This window comes from Procambarus clarkii, chromosome 15 (assembly GCF_040958095.1).
Source record: "Procambarus clarkii isolate CNS0578487 chromosome 15, FALCON_Pclarkii_2.0, whole genome shotgun sequence".
NCBI lineage: Eukaryota > Metazoa > Arthropoda > Malacostraca > Decapoda > Cambaridae > Procambarus > Procambarus clarkii.
The window spans coordinates 10096371-10112780 of record NC_091164.1 but is presented as its reverse complement, the minus strand read 5'-3'; the positions used below and the strand labels follow the sequence as shown (position 1 = coordinate 10112780).

The 16410-nt window shown below is 46.0% G+C and overlaps 1 protein-coding gene across 13 annotated transcripts in view; it reads left to right on the top strand.

Moving 5' to 3' along the window:
- The window catches only part of LOC123761441 (band 4.1-like protein 4), an 817171-nt gene that overhangs the window by 390961 nt on the left and 409800 nt on the right, over positions 1 to 16410 (top strand). The gene's annotated exons all lie outside the window — the stretch shown is intronic.

The window sequence follows — 16410 nt, the reverse complement described above, 5'->3', positions numbered from 1 at the left end:
CCTAATTCAAAGGTTAGCGGAATTTTATGTTTATGGGGCACTAATGGCCTTATTATGGCGTCGGATTGCTTATTAATCATTCTACCCTTCATATTCCTACAACTCCACTCACTCCCCTCGAGTCCCCTACTACAACTTGAAATGCCTACCCTGCCGTTCTGACGTACCCCATGCCCTCGAAGCCTATTCCTTTCACAGGTCGCAGAAAAATGGGCAGGGCTATCCCATGCTAATATACTCCGTAGCGTCAAACAAGGCGTTTCTACTGGCCTTGTTCATGTCATGAAAGCCCATCCAGTTGACCAGACAACACACTAGAAGGTGAAGGGACGACGACGTTTCGGTCCGTCCTGGACCATTCTCAAGTCGAATGTGATCGACTTGAGAATGGCCTTACGCCGATCCAGTCATCTTGATCAGTCCGCTTTAGTACCGGGCAAACGACATGGTTGTTTAATGGACTTTTTATTGTCCTTTTGCTCTTGTTCCACTCACGTCATCAACAGGTGTTTGCAGCGTAAGAAAGAGATCATAGTTCCCGCTGGTTCCCGCGGACCGCAGGCACAGTGTTATACACCGACTTGATCTTTGAATTATGGCGCACGCCCACACGGAGACGTGACCACGCCCACTGATCAAGGCGCACGCCCACACGCCTCCGCCCACTGATCAAGTCGTTGAGCTTTCACGCAAGGTTATAGCTGCTGCTGTTGTTGTTTTAGATTCAACTACTGGGAACAAAAGTTTCAAGTAGCACGGGCTATGACGAGCCCGTAGTGGACTTACCTGGCACAGGAGCGGGGCTGTGGTGAGCCCGTAGTGGACTTACCTGGCACAGGAGCGGGGCTGTGGTGAGCCCGTAGTGGACTTACCTGGCACAGGAGCGGGGCTATGACGAGCCCGTAGTGGACTTACCTGGCACAGGAGCGGGGCTGTGGTGAGCCCGTAGTGGACTTACCTGGCACAGGAGCGGGGCTGTGGTGAGCCCGTAGTGGACTTACCCGGCACAGGAGCGGGGCTGTGGTGAGCCCGTAGTGGACTTACCTGGCACAGGAGCGGGGCTGTGGTGAGCCCGTAGTGGACTTACCTGGCACAGGAGCGGGGCTATGGCGAGCCCGTAGTGGACTTACCTGGCACAGGAGCGGGGCTATGGCGAGCCCGTAGTGGACTTACCTGGCACAGGAGCGGGGCTATGGCGAGCCCGTAGTGGACTTACCTGGCACAGGAGCGGGGCTATGGCGAGCCCGTAGTGGACTTACCTGGCACAGGAGCGGGGCTGTGGTGAGCCCGTAGTGGACTTACCTGGCACAGGAGCGGGGCTGTGGTGAGCCCGTAGTGGACTTACCTGGCACAGGAGCGGGGCTATGGTGAGCCCGTAGTGGACTTACCTGGCACAGGAGCGGGGCTGTGGTGAGTCCGTAGTGGACTTACCTGGCACAGGAGCGGGGCTGTGGTGAGCCCGTAGTGGACTTACCCGGCTCAGGAGTGGGGCTATGGTGAGCCCGTAGTGGACTTACCCGGCGCAGGAGCGGGGCTATGGTGAGCCCGTAGTGGACTTACCTAACACAGGAGCGGGGCTGTGGTGAGCCCGTAGTGGACTTACCTAACACAGGAGCGGGGCTGTGGTGAGCCCGTAGTGGACTTACCCGGCACAGGAGCGGGGCTGTGGTGAGCCCGTAGTGGACTTACCCGGCACAGGAGCGGGGCTGTGGTGAGCCCGTAGTGGACTTACCCGGCACAGGAGCGGGGCTGTGGTGAGCCCGTAGTGGACTTACCCGGCACAGCAGCGGGGCTGTGGTGAGCCCGTAGTGGACTTACCTGGCACAGGAGCGGGGCTGTGGTGAGCCCGTAGTGGACTTACCCGGCACAGGAGCGGGGCTGTGGTGAGCCCGTAGTGGACTTACCTGGCACAGGAGCGGGGCAGTGGTGAGCCCGTAGTGGACTTACCTGGCACAGGAGCGGGGCTGTGGTGAGCCCGTAGTGGACTTACCCGGCACAGGAGCGGGGCTGTAACTGTCAAAGCCAGGTTACAGCTTCCACGCTTACTGATCTCCCGCCCTGACCTGTGGTGAATTAAAGCCATCGCGTGAGGTAGTGAACGAAGAGTTCTCTCTCTCTTTCTCTCTCTCTCTCTCTCTCTCTCTCTCTCTCTCTCTCTCTCTCTCTCTCTCTCTCTCTCTCTCTCTCTCTCTCTCTCTCTCTCTCTCCTTCAGACCTGTCCAGCATCTCTAGGAACGTTTCTCTATTAGCCCGGCGCCTCTGACTTGCCACTTGGGTTTACCAGCGAGTCAACTGTTACCTAATGTGCTTCACGCTGTGGGTCACTGGCGTGTACATAGCTGCCCGTCTTGTTGGCCCCGCTGAACTGGCTCCTGCTGTCAGCGTTCCCGTCACCCGCCTCCTGCTCCTGACACTGTTCAATATATCTAGGTTAAGAGGGTTAGAATTGGGCTACCTGGTGTGTGTGTGTGTGTGTGTGTACTCACCTAGTTGTGGTTGTGGGGGTTGAGCTCTGGCTCTTTGGTCCGTAGTGTGTGTACTCACCTAATTGTGCTTGCGGGGGTTGAGCTTCGGCTCTTTGGTCCCGCCTCTCAACTGTCAATCAACTGGTGTACAGATTCCTGAGCCTACTGGGCTCTATCATATCTACTCTTGAAACTGTGTATGGAGTCAGCCTCCACCAGGACGTGTGTGTCTGTGTGTGTGTGTGTGTGTGTGTGTGTGTGTGTGTGTGTGTGTGTGCGTGTGCGTGTGTGTGTGCGTGCGTGTGGAGATAGGGGAGGGACGGCCACGTCTGGTTCATGACAAATGTTTATCAAGTCCATTTTTGTTAAGTAGTTGACGGAGCTGTCTCCTCTTTTTTTTATCAGATATTGATTTATGTTTTTTTGTGTGTGTTTTTTTTTTATTAAGGGCGGAGACGGCAAACGTGTTCTTCACAACGGTAGCTAAATTACTCGGTAATACTCAGTTTATCATTTTATATATACAGGCGATGAGTCACAATAACGTGGCTGAAGTAAGTTGACCAGACCACACACTAGAAGGTGAAGGGACGACGACGTTTCGGTCCGTCCTGGACCATTCTCAAGTCGATGACTTGAGTCCATCGGTCCGTCCTGGACCATCAACCTGAGATGTATATATATATAGATATATATATATATATATATATATATATATATATATATATATATATATATATATATATATATATTAGTATATTTTGGTAGCAGTCTTTCCTGTAGACATATATTATTAAATATGACCGAAAAAGTAAGATTAATAATTCTAACACGAATTTTCTCAATCTTTCGTACATTTCTTTTCACTGTTGGAGGTAAATCAAAAATCAATTCTCCAAAATTCATTTTTATTACTAGTCTGACGCGACACGAGCGCGTTTCGTAAAACTTATTACATTTTCAAAGACTTTTAGCTTACAAATACACAACTGAATAGAACTTACGCATCTCCGATTTTATATCTACATTTGAGTGAGGTGGATGGGGTGAGGTGGCATTAATAGGGTATTAATTTCATCAACACTTCTACAAACACTTCTATTCAATACCCATTGTTTCGTGTTCTGTCTTGTGTTGATGAAATTAATACCCTATTAATGCCACCTTTTGTTCTGTCTTGTGTTGATGAAATTAATACCCTATTAATGCCACCTCACCCCATCCACCTCACTCAAATGTAGATATAAAATCGGAGATGCGTAAGTTCTATTCACACCATCTGGTCACCATTTGGTCCGGGAGACATCTCCCGTCACGCAGGGTGCAGTCGCGCCTCCACAGATCTCCAGTATCAGCTCTTGATACTGGTAATGGCTCAAAAGGGCCACCACTTACGGGCTATTCATGCCCGTGCCACCTTTTGGGTGGCTTAATCTTCATCAATCAATCAATCAGTTCTATTCAGTTGTGTATTTGTTAGCTAAAAGTCTTTGAAAATGTAATAAGTTTTACGAAACGCGCTCGTGTCGCGTCAGACTAGAAATAAAAATGAATTTTGGAGAATTGATTTTTGATTTACCTCCAACAGTAAAAAGAAATGTACGAAAGATTGAGAAAATTCGTGTTAGAATTATTAATCTTACTTTTTCGGTCATATTTAATAATATATATATATATATATATATATATATATATATATATATATATATATATATATATATATATATATATATATATATAGATTGATGCCCATGATGCTCTCTTTCTCCTTACAAGATGCCTGTCTCTCCCTAAGTTGACCTACTTTCTGAGATGTTCTCCATCCTACAGCAGCCCTAAGTTAAATGTGTATGACACCCTTCTGAGGTCCATGCTGGTGAAAGTCCTGAACCTGCCATTGGACGACTATCAGTGGGAGCAAGCAACCCTTCCTGTAAGACTCTGCGGCCTTGGTGTCCGCACAGCCTCCCAAATTGCTCTACCAGCCTTCCTTTCCTCCTCTCATGCATCGCACGACCTCGTCAGAGATATTTTACCTGCAACCCAGAGAGATTCAGCAGGAATACACGATCCTGCTTTCACTGAATGTTCAAATCAGTGGAATGTTCTTGCAGCCCCAGCAACCATTATAGAGCCAACAAAACAACACAAACAGTCCGGCTGGGACCACCCTCTAGTGGAAAAAGTAGCTGATGCCATGCTAAGCGTCGCAACATCAGACAAGGAGAAAGCCCGCCTCAGAGCAGTGCGTGCCCCCCATGCAGGAGACTTCCTCCTGGCAGTACCCATGTCTGCAATGGGCACGCGCCTAGATCCAGAATCCCTTCGTGTAGCAGTGGCCCTCCGCCTTGGTGCCCCAATTCACACTGAATACAAGTGTATTTGCAACAGGGTGGAAGCAGACCAATACGGACTGCATGGGTTGCATTGCGGAAGCACAAAGGGCTGGCATGCAAGACACAACGAGGTCAATGACATCATCAAGAGAAGCCTCGTCTCAGCTGGGTGCCCAGCGGAGAGAGAACCTCGCATCCTAGGGGTCCAAAACCCGGATTTCCCAGCACTTCGCCCTGATGGCATCACCATATACTCATGGAAGGAGGGTAGACAGTTGGTGTGGGACTACACATGTGTATCCACCCTGGCTGACACCTATGTACACTTCGGAGCTGATCAAGCAGGTGGGGCGGCCAACCACAGGGAAACAGCAAAATCACTCAAGTACAGGCGACTGGAAGGTCAATACCTCTTTGTTCCCATAGCGTCTGAGACGCATGGCCCCTGGGGCAAGAGTGCCTTGGGATTTCTCAAGGAATTGGGGTCCAAGCTCATTGACGTCACCAGAGACCCAAGGGCTTCCAGTTTTTTATTTCAGCGTCTCAGTGTGGCGATCCAGAGGGGAAATGCTTGCTGCGTCCTCGGTTCCTGTCCAGAAGCGGAGGAGCTTCAAGAGATCCATAACCTTTAGGCATTTGACTTGTATGTTTTGTAACCTTTAAATACACAATAAAGGAAAAAAAAAAAAGGGAAGGGGGTGGTAGGAGAAAAGCACACAGAAACTGTATTGGAGGGGACCCACATTCCCTCCAATGCGTTATGTGTGGTTTCCTCCGAGGCTATGGGTCCCCCTTCTTCCAGCCAGAGGTGGTACTCCCTTCCCTATTATAAAAAAAAAAAAAAAAAAAAAAAAAAAATATATATATATATATATATATATATATATATATATATATATATATATATATATATATATATATATATATATATATATATATATATATATATATATATATATATATATATATGCAGAATAACCACATGTGAAAAATAGAAAATGCTTAACGCGTTTTCGGCTAATTCGCCTTCATCAGAGCATAGTAGAATGATTCTTCTACTTATTTATGATTCTCCTATTTATTTATTTATTATTTATTTTAGAATGATTTATTCTACTATGCTCTGATGAAGGCGAATTAGCCGAAAACGCGTTAAGCATTTTCTATTTTTCACATGTGGTTATTCTGCATACTTGGATCAGTGTTTTTGTGATCATTGTTGCATATATATATATAACTGTTTGATTATATTGGTTATTGTTATTTTCAGTTATTGTTTTTGCTTTTTCTTATCTAACATTCTCTAATTGGTCTGTCTCCGTTCTTTCAGGGTGGGTATTCCATACCCAGTAATGCAAGTGGTTGGGCACCGTTCCACCACTCTCTCATATTCCAGCGCCTCCTTACACTGGCTTAGCACTTTCTCCTAGGTCATGAGTCCAACCACATGGGCTGGACGGTAGAGCGATGGTCTCGGTTCTTGCAGGTCGGCGTTCAATCCCCTACCGTCCACAAGTGGTTGGGCACCATTCCTCTCCCCCCCGTCCCAATCCCAAATCTTTATCCTGACCCCTTCCCAGTGCTATATAGTCACAATGGCTTGGCGCTTTCCCCCTGAGAATTCCCTGGCGGGGTACACCTTACTTGGGGTAAAGCGTAACCAACCAGGAGACCTGATTAGAGACCGGGCCGCGGGACGTTGATCCCCGGAACCACCACCAGGTAGGAGGCACTGCTCGCTGGCCCAGGCCCCAGCATCACGATATTTAGCACAATAGCCCGCCAAATATTAGTCCATTTGCGTCACTCTGGCTCGCTCTTTTTAGCGTTATTGACCTTTATGGCTAATTTGTGCTCTGGAAATAATCTATCCAGGATAATGTGTGGGATTTCCAGGTTGGTTCTGGAAAATATGAGGTTTGTGGAAGTTTTAATTTGAGCAAATTAAGGACGACTATTCCGGCGTGGCGTTCCCCCTCAACCACAGTTACTCGCGAACACTCGGGTACAATTGTGACAACTGAGGAATTTGATTGTGATTTAGTATTCACCAGACGCTTTTGAAGGGGTTTAATGATGTATTTTAGATACATTTGTGAATACCGATTTAATGTTTTTTTTTAGGATCAGTTGTCACTTTTGAGGGATTTAATGATGTAGTTGATGCATTAGTGACCAATGTTTGACTATTAATAGAGCGAGTATAGATACATGAGGGCTGGGTGATGGTAAGACTCCTATTATGAAATGACAATTAAGAATACAAAATATGAGGAGAGATTTGAAAAAGTATAATAGGGAAAGGAAGAGCAAGGCGATAATAATGTTAATCTTGCTATTGTTTAATGCGAGTGCAGTCGTTTTTGTTTCGTTTTATGGAAGCTTGGAGAGATTTTTGTGTTTTACACAGGAGGGGTTATAGGAGAAGGGGAGCTTTGACTCCTCTTAACACACTTAGCGGATCTTCCTTCCAAGACATCTTCCTTGAGATCTCTTAATCTCTGCAATCTGTACACCAGTAGATTGACGGTTGAGAGGCGGGACAGATTAAGAGATCTTAGGGGATCTTCCTACCTTCTTAAGCCTTGACCCGCTAGTTTCTGCTGAAAACTAGCAGGCCCTGCCAGCCTTAATCTGCTAGTTTGCCCCTGCCAGTGTCTTAAGGAGGACTCGGCAGCCATTATCGTTATCATCTTGAGGTTATCTTTAGATGATTTCGAGGCTTTAGTATCCCCGCGGCCCGGTCCTCGACCAAGCCTCCACTCCCCAGGAAGCAGCCCGTGACAGCTGACTAACACCCAGGTACCTATTTTACTGCTAGGTAACGGGCATAGGGTGAAAGAAACTCTGCCCATTGTTTCTCGCCGGCGCCGGGGATCGAACCCGGGACCACAGGATCGATGCGAAACTACCTACAACCCCGCCACCAGGCACCTGCAAGGTGTGTGTGTCTGCTCTTGTATATATAACTCTGCGTCACTATGCTGTAATTAAGTACAGAAGTAAGCGCCTTATCAGATTGCAGAAGCCTATTTTTTATATCTCGCCCTCGCGATCTGGGGCTCATCTCAGATCTCTGTAAATCTTAAAAATCGCTTCGTGTAAAGTTGTTTAATAATTTGTAACCCTCATACATTTTTTTTTTAACTGAAAAAATTAGAATAGGTATCCGGGATAATATTTACCTGTCGGCGCTCTGCATCTTAATAGAAAGGAATAATGGTAGGGTAAGAGGGTGACCAATTTATCAGTAGTGGACGAGGGGTGGTTTATGGCGGTAGCGGCAGCCTGGGTTTTATCCCGTCTAGCCTCGTGACCTTAGAAGAACTTGCTGGCTGAAGGTCGCCCAACGCTCATTTTTGGGCCCTTTCTCATGGCCAAAATGACAGGCAATTATAGTCTTCTTCTCCAGCGTACTGAAGTGCTAATGTTCTAATATACTAGCGTGGTCAAAGTGAGCGTTCATCTTAGTTATCACGAGAGGTTAGTTAGAACACTTGAGATAACTAGCTCTCTGCCAACCGGGACAGTAATTCTGTGTCAGCTTTCGGGATGTAGTGTAATATCTATAATTATCGGCCTTTAAATGATTATTCCTTCAAAGGGAACAATTAGCATACTAAATACTTACTCTAAATACCAAATGAGGAAATACCACTCCGATCATATCAGTGCCTGAGTGTGTCTTGGGAGAGATGGCTCCACGGCCTAGCCTTATCTTGTGTCAGGTGAAAAGTCTGGTTCGCCAATATTTATTCCTACGACCCTTGGTCTCCATCTCCGTGCCATTCCTCCGTCCTCTCTTCCATCCTTGCCCCATCCCCCCCCCATCACCTTGCCATAACCCATATCATCTCTCTCAAGCCGACCCTTCCTCTACTCCGGATCAAGGTTCGGACTGTGTAATTAGCATTTTGTGTTTTTTGTATTCCCGTGGGCTGTGAAGGAGAGGGGCGTTATCAGGACCATTGCAACCACAGAGTTGGTCGCCTCTCCTCTAACCTTAGGCCAGGGGGGTCATCAGTTGGTGTGTACTCAGCTAGTTGTGCTCATCTAGTTGTGCTTGGGGAGGGGTTGAGCTTTGGCTCTTTGGTCCCGCCTCTCAACCGTCAATCAACTGGTGTACAGGTTCCTGAGCCTACTGGGCTCTATCATATCTACACTTGAAACTGTGTATGGTGTTAGCCTCCACCACATCACTGCCTAATGCATTCCATTTGTCAACCACTCTGACACTAAAAACGTTCTTTCTAATATCTTTGAGGCTCATTTGGGCACTCAATTTCCACCTGTGTCCCCTAGTGCTTGTGCCCCCTTGTGTTAAATAGCCTGTCTTTATCTACCCTATCGATTCCCTTGAGAATCGAATGTGTGTGTGTGTGTGTGTGTGTGTGTGTGTGTGTGTGTGTGTGTGTGTGTGTTTGCTAATAAGGTGTGTGTTAGGTTATTCAGCTGTCCTGGCTGCTTACACAAGCCATTTATGGATGATAATGGCTTGAGGCCCTTGTGCCCTGAAAGCTGCTTGATCACCCCAGGCTGAATGAACCCCCAAGACCACACATAGCCATCACAAACTGTCTATTCCAGCGTGGCATTCATGAGTGCAGCGAGTCTCGCCTTGAAAATTAACACCTTCGTTTCCAAAGTGTTGGATTTTGTTCTGGGAGAAGATTGACTAGTAGATCTTTTGAGGTGCAGGGGGGTTATCTTGAGGTGTTTTCGGGGCTTAGCGTCCTTAGGGGTGGCCATCCTGGAGCACCGAGACGCCCACCTATACCCACGAACCAAGATATGTTTCGTTACTCAACCTAGACATTGGATAAATCCACAAGGGCCGTGACGAGGATTCACGGCCCTTGTGGATTTGTTCATTTGATGCATCTCGCAATTGTGATATCTGTGTGTAATGGACGTGGGATAACTTCCGAGCCATGAGGACGCTGGTTCTATCCCACCGTCCTACTCCAAGGTGTTCTAATAGTGTTGTTTTTATAGATTCAGCTACTGGAACAAAAAGTTCCAAGTAGCACGGGTTATGGTGAGCCCGTAGTGGACTTACCCGGCACAGGAGCGGGGCTGTAACTGTGTTCTAATAGATACGTCGCATTATTGTGTTGTCACTGTACATACGATCGAATAGTGCTGTGTGTACACGAACATAGGCCGGGTTGGGGGGGGGTGGAAGTACTTACAAAAGTACTTCCTGTAGTTTTGTAGTACAGGAAGAAAGCGAAACATAGATCTTGCACAGAGCCAATGTTAAGTCATTCTGAACGGGATTAAAAATTAGTATAGTGATTATCTTATCAATAGTATTATTGTAAGACATTAAATAATTGAGAAATCAAATACCAACAGGAAATCAAACTTAGGAGATATTTAAATACTAGATCCTAGCATGCATCAAATGTCATAAAAACTGCCAAAAGTTAACTCAAAAGCATCCTTGTTTATTAATTATGTTGACACAATGACGTTCAAGGTCATCCTTCCCTCTCAAACACGAAAATTTGCATTAACAATTAAAATATCCACCAAGGATGCCAATCAGCAAACAAAGATGGAAAGCAGTAAGATAAAAAGTTAAAGAAAAAAGGGACAGCGTCAATTGTACTGTATTGTTGGGAACACAGCGGGACAGGTCGCCACTACCTCTACACCTCTCTGGAAACCCAATATATCAATGACTGCCGAGACTTCGATGGCTTGGATAGGTATGGGAATGGAGGCATGAGGTGTAAGGAAATTGGACCACCTGTACCTGGTGGAAATCTTTAATAACTGATTGCTTAAACTTAATATTAACTTAATATTAGCTTAATATTAGCTTAATATTAGCTGCCACCACCTCCGCTTAATGAAGGGGAATCTATCAGGGGAAAGCACCAAGTACCGACTATATAGTGCTTAGAAGGGAGTCAGGATAAGAATTTAGGATGAGACGAGGGGAGGAATGGTGCCCAACCACTTTGACAGTCGATGATTGAACACCGACCTGCGTGAAGCGAGACCATCGCTCTACCGTCCAGCCCAAGGTCAGGGCTTAAAGACCCGTTGATTATACTTTTGATGAATTACTCAGATCTTTTGATAATGACCCTAATCTATAGGTCACGTGATGTCAGACATGGAGGGAAGAAATGCTCTGGTTAAACTCTTAAATACTTTTGATAATTATCAAGGGTGTAATTATTAAAAGGGGTGTCCAAGAACGGAGGAATACGCACCTTCTCATATGACAAGCAGGGGGTTAATTGATACCTAAAGGAAACTTAGCAAAAACAAATTAAAGTTTATTCACAAAAATCATCCTAAGATAATTAAGGTTCCCTAATAGGCAATGAAAGACTATCAAAATCCTCAGATTAGGCAAAATTGTAATTAATTTTGTCAATAAAGATGTTAATAATAATAATAACAATGCTTATATTGTTTGAACAAGGTATGGCAGTACTTACAAAATTTAAGTGGGCTGATGTAATCCACTGTTGGCTAGTCTGGACGATTAAGTCCTGTCCCCTGTGACCACCCCCACACACACACACACACACACACACACACACACACACACACACACACACACACACACACACACACACACACACACACACACACACACACACACACATATGTGTGTGTGTGTGTGTGTACACAAACTCTACTCCCAGTGTGTGTGTGTTACCCAGCCGTACATGTGTGTGTGTGTGTGTACACAAACTCTACTCCCAGAACCACTCTTCCTTTCCCCCGTCCCATCCCAAATCCTTATCCTGACCCTTTCCCAGTGCTATACAGTCGTAATGGCTTGGCGCTTTCCCCTGATAGTTCATTCATTCTCTCTCAACCTCGTCATGAGCCCCAGATATGTCCCGGCCGCCACAACAAGAGGGGCTCTGTGATCTGCCAGCCCCAACCCATTTCTCACTCAGCACCTTGAGGTTTTTTCAAGGGCTAATGACAGCTGACTTCATGCTAGCCATCCAGCCCGTCCTCCTAAGGTTTCACAACGTCAAGAAAACGGTCAATTTAAAGTGTCCTCTCCTAACCTACCAGAGGACCCAAAACAGAAAACGGGACATTACGTCACTTACGAGTCACTTCCATTTTCTAGTACAATTTTTTGGCCTTCTGTAACGCATACGGGCGAAAAGCGACGTGCTTTGTAAGAGGATAGGTTGAGCCATCAATAGTCATGCTTGGTCACCTAACCCAAACAGTGCAGGAGTCTCAAGCTAGATCCCAGCAAGACACAGGTAAAGCCCAGCCACCCAACAGGGACCTCGCAGATCCTGGAGCGTCTTATCTTGTATGGGAATGTTCCTCAAGTAACGTGGAAAAGGGAACAAGTATGCCTTGTTCATCAACACTGTTCAGATGTTCAGAACAAGCCATCCCACTGTATGGCTTCAATATTTGCACAGGTACATCAAGGTCTCGTTACATTCTACAAGAAGTGCCGGACTAACCAACTTGTAGTGGATATGTAGGCTTGCGGGCCGCTGTAAGCCAGCAACAGCCTGTCGGGCCAAGTGATCATAAGTCAAGCCTGGCCCCAACCCCGGGCTTGATGAGTAGATCTTCCAAAGCCCACTCATGGTATGTGGCATTTTCAACAAAAGTGTGTTGGGTAAATGTGTCAAAGATGGTAAATCCGGTCAAATCAGAAGTGACGAGGCAAATTTCCAAGGGCTCTTTTGTTCCAATTTCCAAAATTTCCCCCTCGTAAAGCAGCCTACTAGCTTTACGAGGACAGTAAAGCCACGTCGTGAGTGGAGCGGCAGCCTAGCCACGCCCGCTAACAACCCCAACACAACAGTTCCCTGATACTTTAGGGGTGAAAGTTATGGCTTGAAACAAGGTGATTCGTGGCGCGGGTATTTTATTATTGGTTATATAACCTGAATGGAGAATTTAAACGGCGGCAATTTTGACGGGGAAATGATATGATGGACTCGTTCTTTGTTCACCTTCTCAATCACTATCATCATCTTCCACTTCTCTTCATCATTCGTATTTCCTCGTCGAAAAATATTTACAATATTAATAGATAAGGTCAATATTTTAACTATATAATATATATATTTTTGTATATATACACACATATACTAAAAGAATAGGGGTGGTAGGGGAAGAAAATATCAAAGTGTTCAGTGAGGATCCACAAGGTCTTCTTTGAGTACTCATTATTTTCTTCTCCGAGGCTATGGGTCCCTACACTTGCACCAGAGGTGGTACCTTTTAAAAAAAAAATTGTAAATGTCTTAATGGTTGCTTATTATACAAGACGTGAAAACTACCGAAAGACATTTATTGTTATATTTTAGTTCCTCACACCATTACCGTAATAGTTGACTTGATCATTGGCCTCGGGTTTATTTATTTGGAGGGGGGGGGGGAGGGGCGGGGGGGGGGGAGGGGCGGGGGGGGGGAGGGGCGGAGGGGGGGGAGGGGCGGGGGGGGGGGGAGGGGCGGGGAGGCAAAATAATGGTAATGCTTAACTATGATTTTTGTCTTTTCCCTTCTTGTACATGAAGCTTTATTGCTGAGTTAGATCACAGTGTACTCACCTGGTTGAGCTCTGGCTCTTTGGTCCCGCCTCTCAACCGTCAATCAACTGGTGTACAGGTTCCTGAGCCTACTGGGCTCTGTCATGTTTACATTTGAAAACTGTGTATGGAGTCAGCCTCCACCACATCACTGCCTAATGCATTCCATTTGTTAACTACTCTGACACTGACAAAATTCTTTCTAATATGAAATATAGTGTTTGATTTAGTGTGTGTGTGTGTGTGTGTGTGTGTGTGTGTGTGTGTGTGTGTGTGTGTGTGTGTGTGTTTGTGACGATGTGTTGTATGTGAGGAAAGGTTAGTTTTAGTGTTGGTCAAAAGTTGGTTGAATGAGCACAAACGAGCAACAACATCATATTCGTAAACATGTATACCCAGTCACATCTAAGAAGTAACATCATGTTCGTAAGCATGTATACCCAATCACCTCTTAAGAAGCAACGTCATGTTCGAACGCGTAACCACATCTAAGAAGCAAAACATATCATATTCGTATTCATAGTCATGTCTGAAAATCGACATCACATCTGAAAAGAGTGATCCAATCTTAAGAACACGATTGCGTGTACAGTCATCATCTAACAAGGCAGACTCGATGTTGGTGAGGCAAGTTGTTCCCCCTCCCCGAGTTGCGGTGAAGGCAGCGAGTGATTTAGACAAGTTTATCAGATAAAGAGCGGGAAGCGCCAGTGTCCGCAAGAGTTCAGTTATCTCCTGAAGACATTACAAGCACACATTAGGTAGCACAGCCAGGTGCCGCCCTTGAGCCAAACCCGAAGCAAGGACAAGACTCGTAGAGGCTTTGACCCTCCTGCTTGCCCGGCCCTCCCCGCAGGTGCTGGTGACGAAGGCCTGGTCTGGGAGGGTTCTCCGGCGACCCAGATGACCAAAGGGGCCTTGGCCGGGCAAAACAATGGGCGTGGGGGGCTAATTAGGGAGTCCCCTGATAGGGACCTAGGAGCAGAAAATGGCACGTGGGTGTTGGTGAGTGACCTTTAAAATGCCCCCGAAATGTGGTAGGAGTTGACGATGAACCTTGCACCCCGAATAGGGCTCTGAAGACAGTGGCTCCGGTGAGACGATGGCTGATGTGGAGTCATGAAGGAGCTCCAGAGCCACACACACACACACACACACACACACACACACACACACACACACACACACACACACACACACACACACACACACACAGGTCAATTAACAGGTAGGAAATGTATATGTTTATCTCTCAGAATGTTTGATAATATGTTTATTGTTTGTGATGTGTGTCTATGTATGTATTAACACGATGTACTGAACGGGGTGAGAATAGCTTGAGCTACCTCATCCCTTTGTGTGTATTTTACCTCAATAAACTTATTTCAATTTCAAATTCAATTAACAGGTGGAATGCATTAGGCAGAGATGTGGTGGAGGCTGACTCCATACACAGTTTTAAATGTAGATATGATAGAGCCCAGTAGGCTCAGGAATCTGTACACCAGTTGATTGACAGTTGAGAGGCGGGACCAAAGAGCCAGAGCTCAACCCTCGCAAACACAACTAGGTGAGTACACACAATTATATGTTTCTGATATATGGATATCATCTCCTAGAGGGAATAAACTGCAGAGTTTGGAAACCGAGTTCCCAAATGAGCCACATAGACATTAGAAAGAACCTTTTCAGTGTCGTAGTTGACAAAATGGAATGCATTAGGCAGTGATGTGGTGGAGGCAGAATCCATACACAGTTTCATTGTAGCTGCTATGATAAAACTCAATAAACTCAGAAACCCGTACATCAGTAGATTGACAGTTAAGAGGCGGGACCATGAACCATGTTTGTGTGTATGTGTGTGTGCGTGTGTGTGTGAGTGTGTGCATGAGGTAGCAGGAGGTGAGTCAGAAGTGGACGGGAGGTGTTTAGCCGTGTCCAGAGCGCTTAGCCTGGCTCGACTCATCCCCCAGGAACCTGCCAGCCTTCAAGTTGACCGCGTCCACCCCAGCCTCCCTCCTCCTTCGCCACCTCTCAAACACCTTCACCCCTAATAAAAACAAATCCCCCTCACCTTAATTCCTTGACCTGTGGGCCCCAGGCGACAAGTGCTGTGGGCTCATAGTGCAGGATGGATGACTAGTGAGGCGGGGAGGGGGGGGGGGATAATAATCTGTTGTGGTATGCATTGGGAGCAACAGGACGCATTGATCAGACCTCCTTCAATTATCCTCCTGCTCTGGGGCTCCTGCGAGCGACCACCGCTTCCTCGAATTGGATTCCGCGGTGAACCCGAGGGTTACCTTGGGTGGTTTCGAGGATCAACGTGCCCGCGGTCCGGTCTCCGACACGGCCTCCTCGTGGGTGGTCTGATCAGTTAGGCGGTTTAGAAGCAGTCGCTTGCATTCTTACGTGTGAATCACAGTTTGATTGATCACTCGGAAATTAACAATGAATCTCTACTGGTATTGAGATATTTAGATATTTTTTTTATTTATCTTTCATTTGGTGCAGATCTCTGGGAATTGGCTGTATATATATATATATATATATATATATATATATATATATATATATATATATATATATATATAATTGTGGAAAAAGGTAATGGGGAACCTTTTTAATGGGGAATATTGACAGGAAGAAGGAACAGTTAAAGAGAAGGAGGAAGAGTAAAGGGCGACATTACTGAAGAATACAAATGGGTGAGAGGGGGGTAACAAAGGGCATATAAATAAAGTTTTTAATACATCAACACAATAGAATTAGAGACAATGCATACAAATTGGAGAAGCTTTGAATCCGGAAAGACCTGGTGAGGAAAGAGGGTTGGTGATTATATATATAGTGTGTGTGTGTGTGTCTGTTTGTGCCTGTGTGTGTGTGTGTGTGTGTGTGTGTGTGTGTGTGTGTGTGTGTGTGTGTGTGCCTGTGTGTGTGTGTGTGTGTTTACTAGTTGTGTTTACTAGTTGTGTTTTGCGGGGTTTGAGCTTTGCTCTTTCGGCCCGCCTCTCAACTGTCAATCAACTGTTTACTAACTACTTTTTTTTTTCTTTTTTT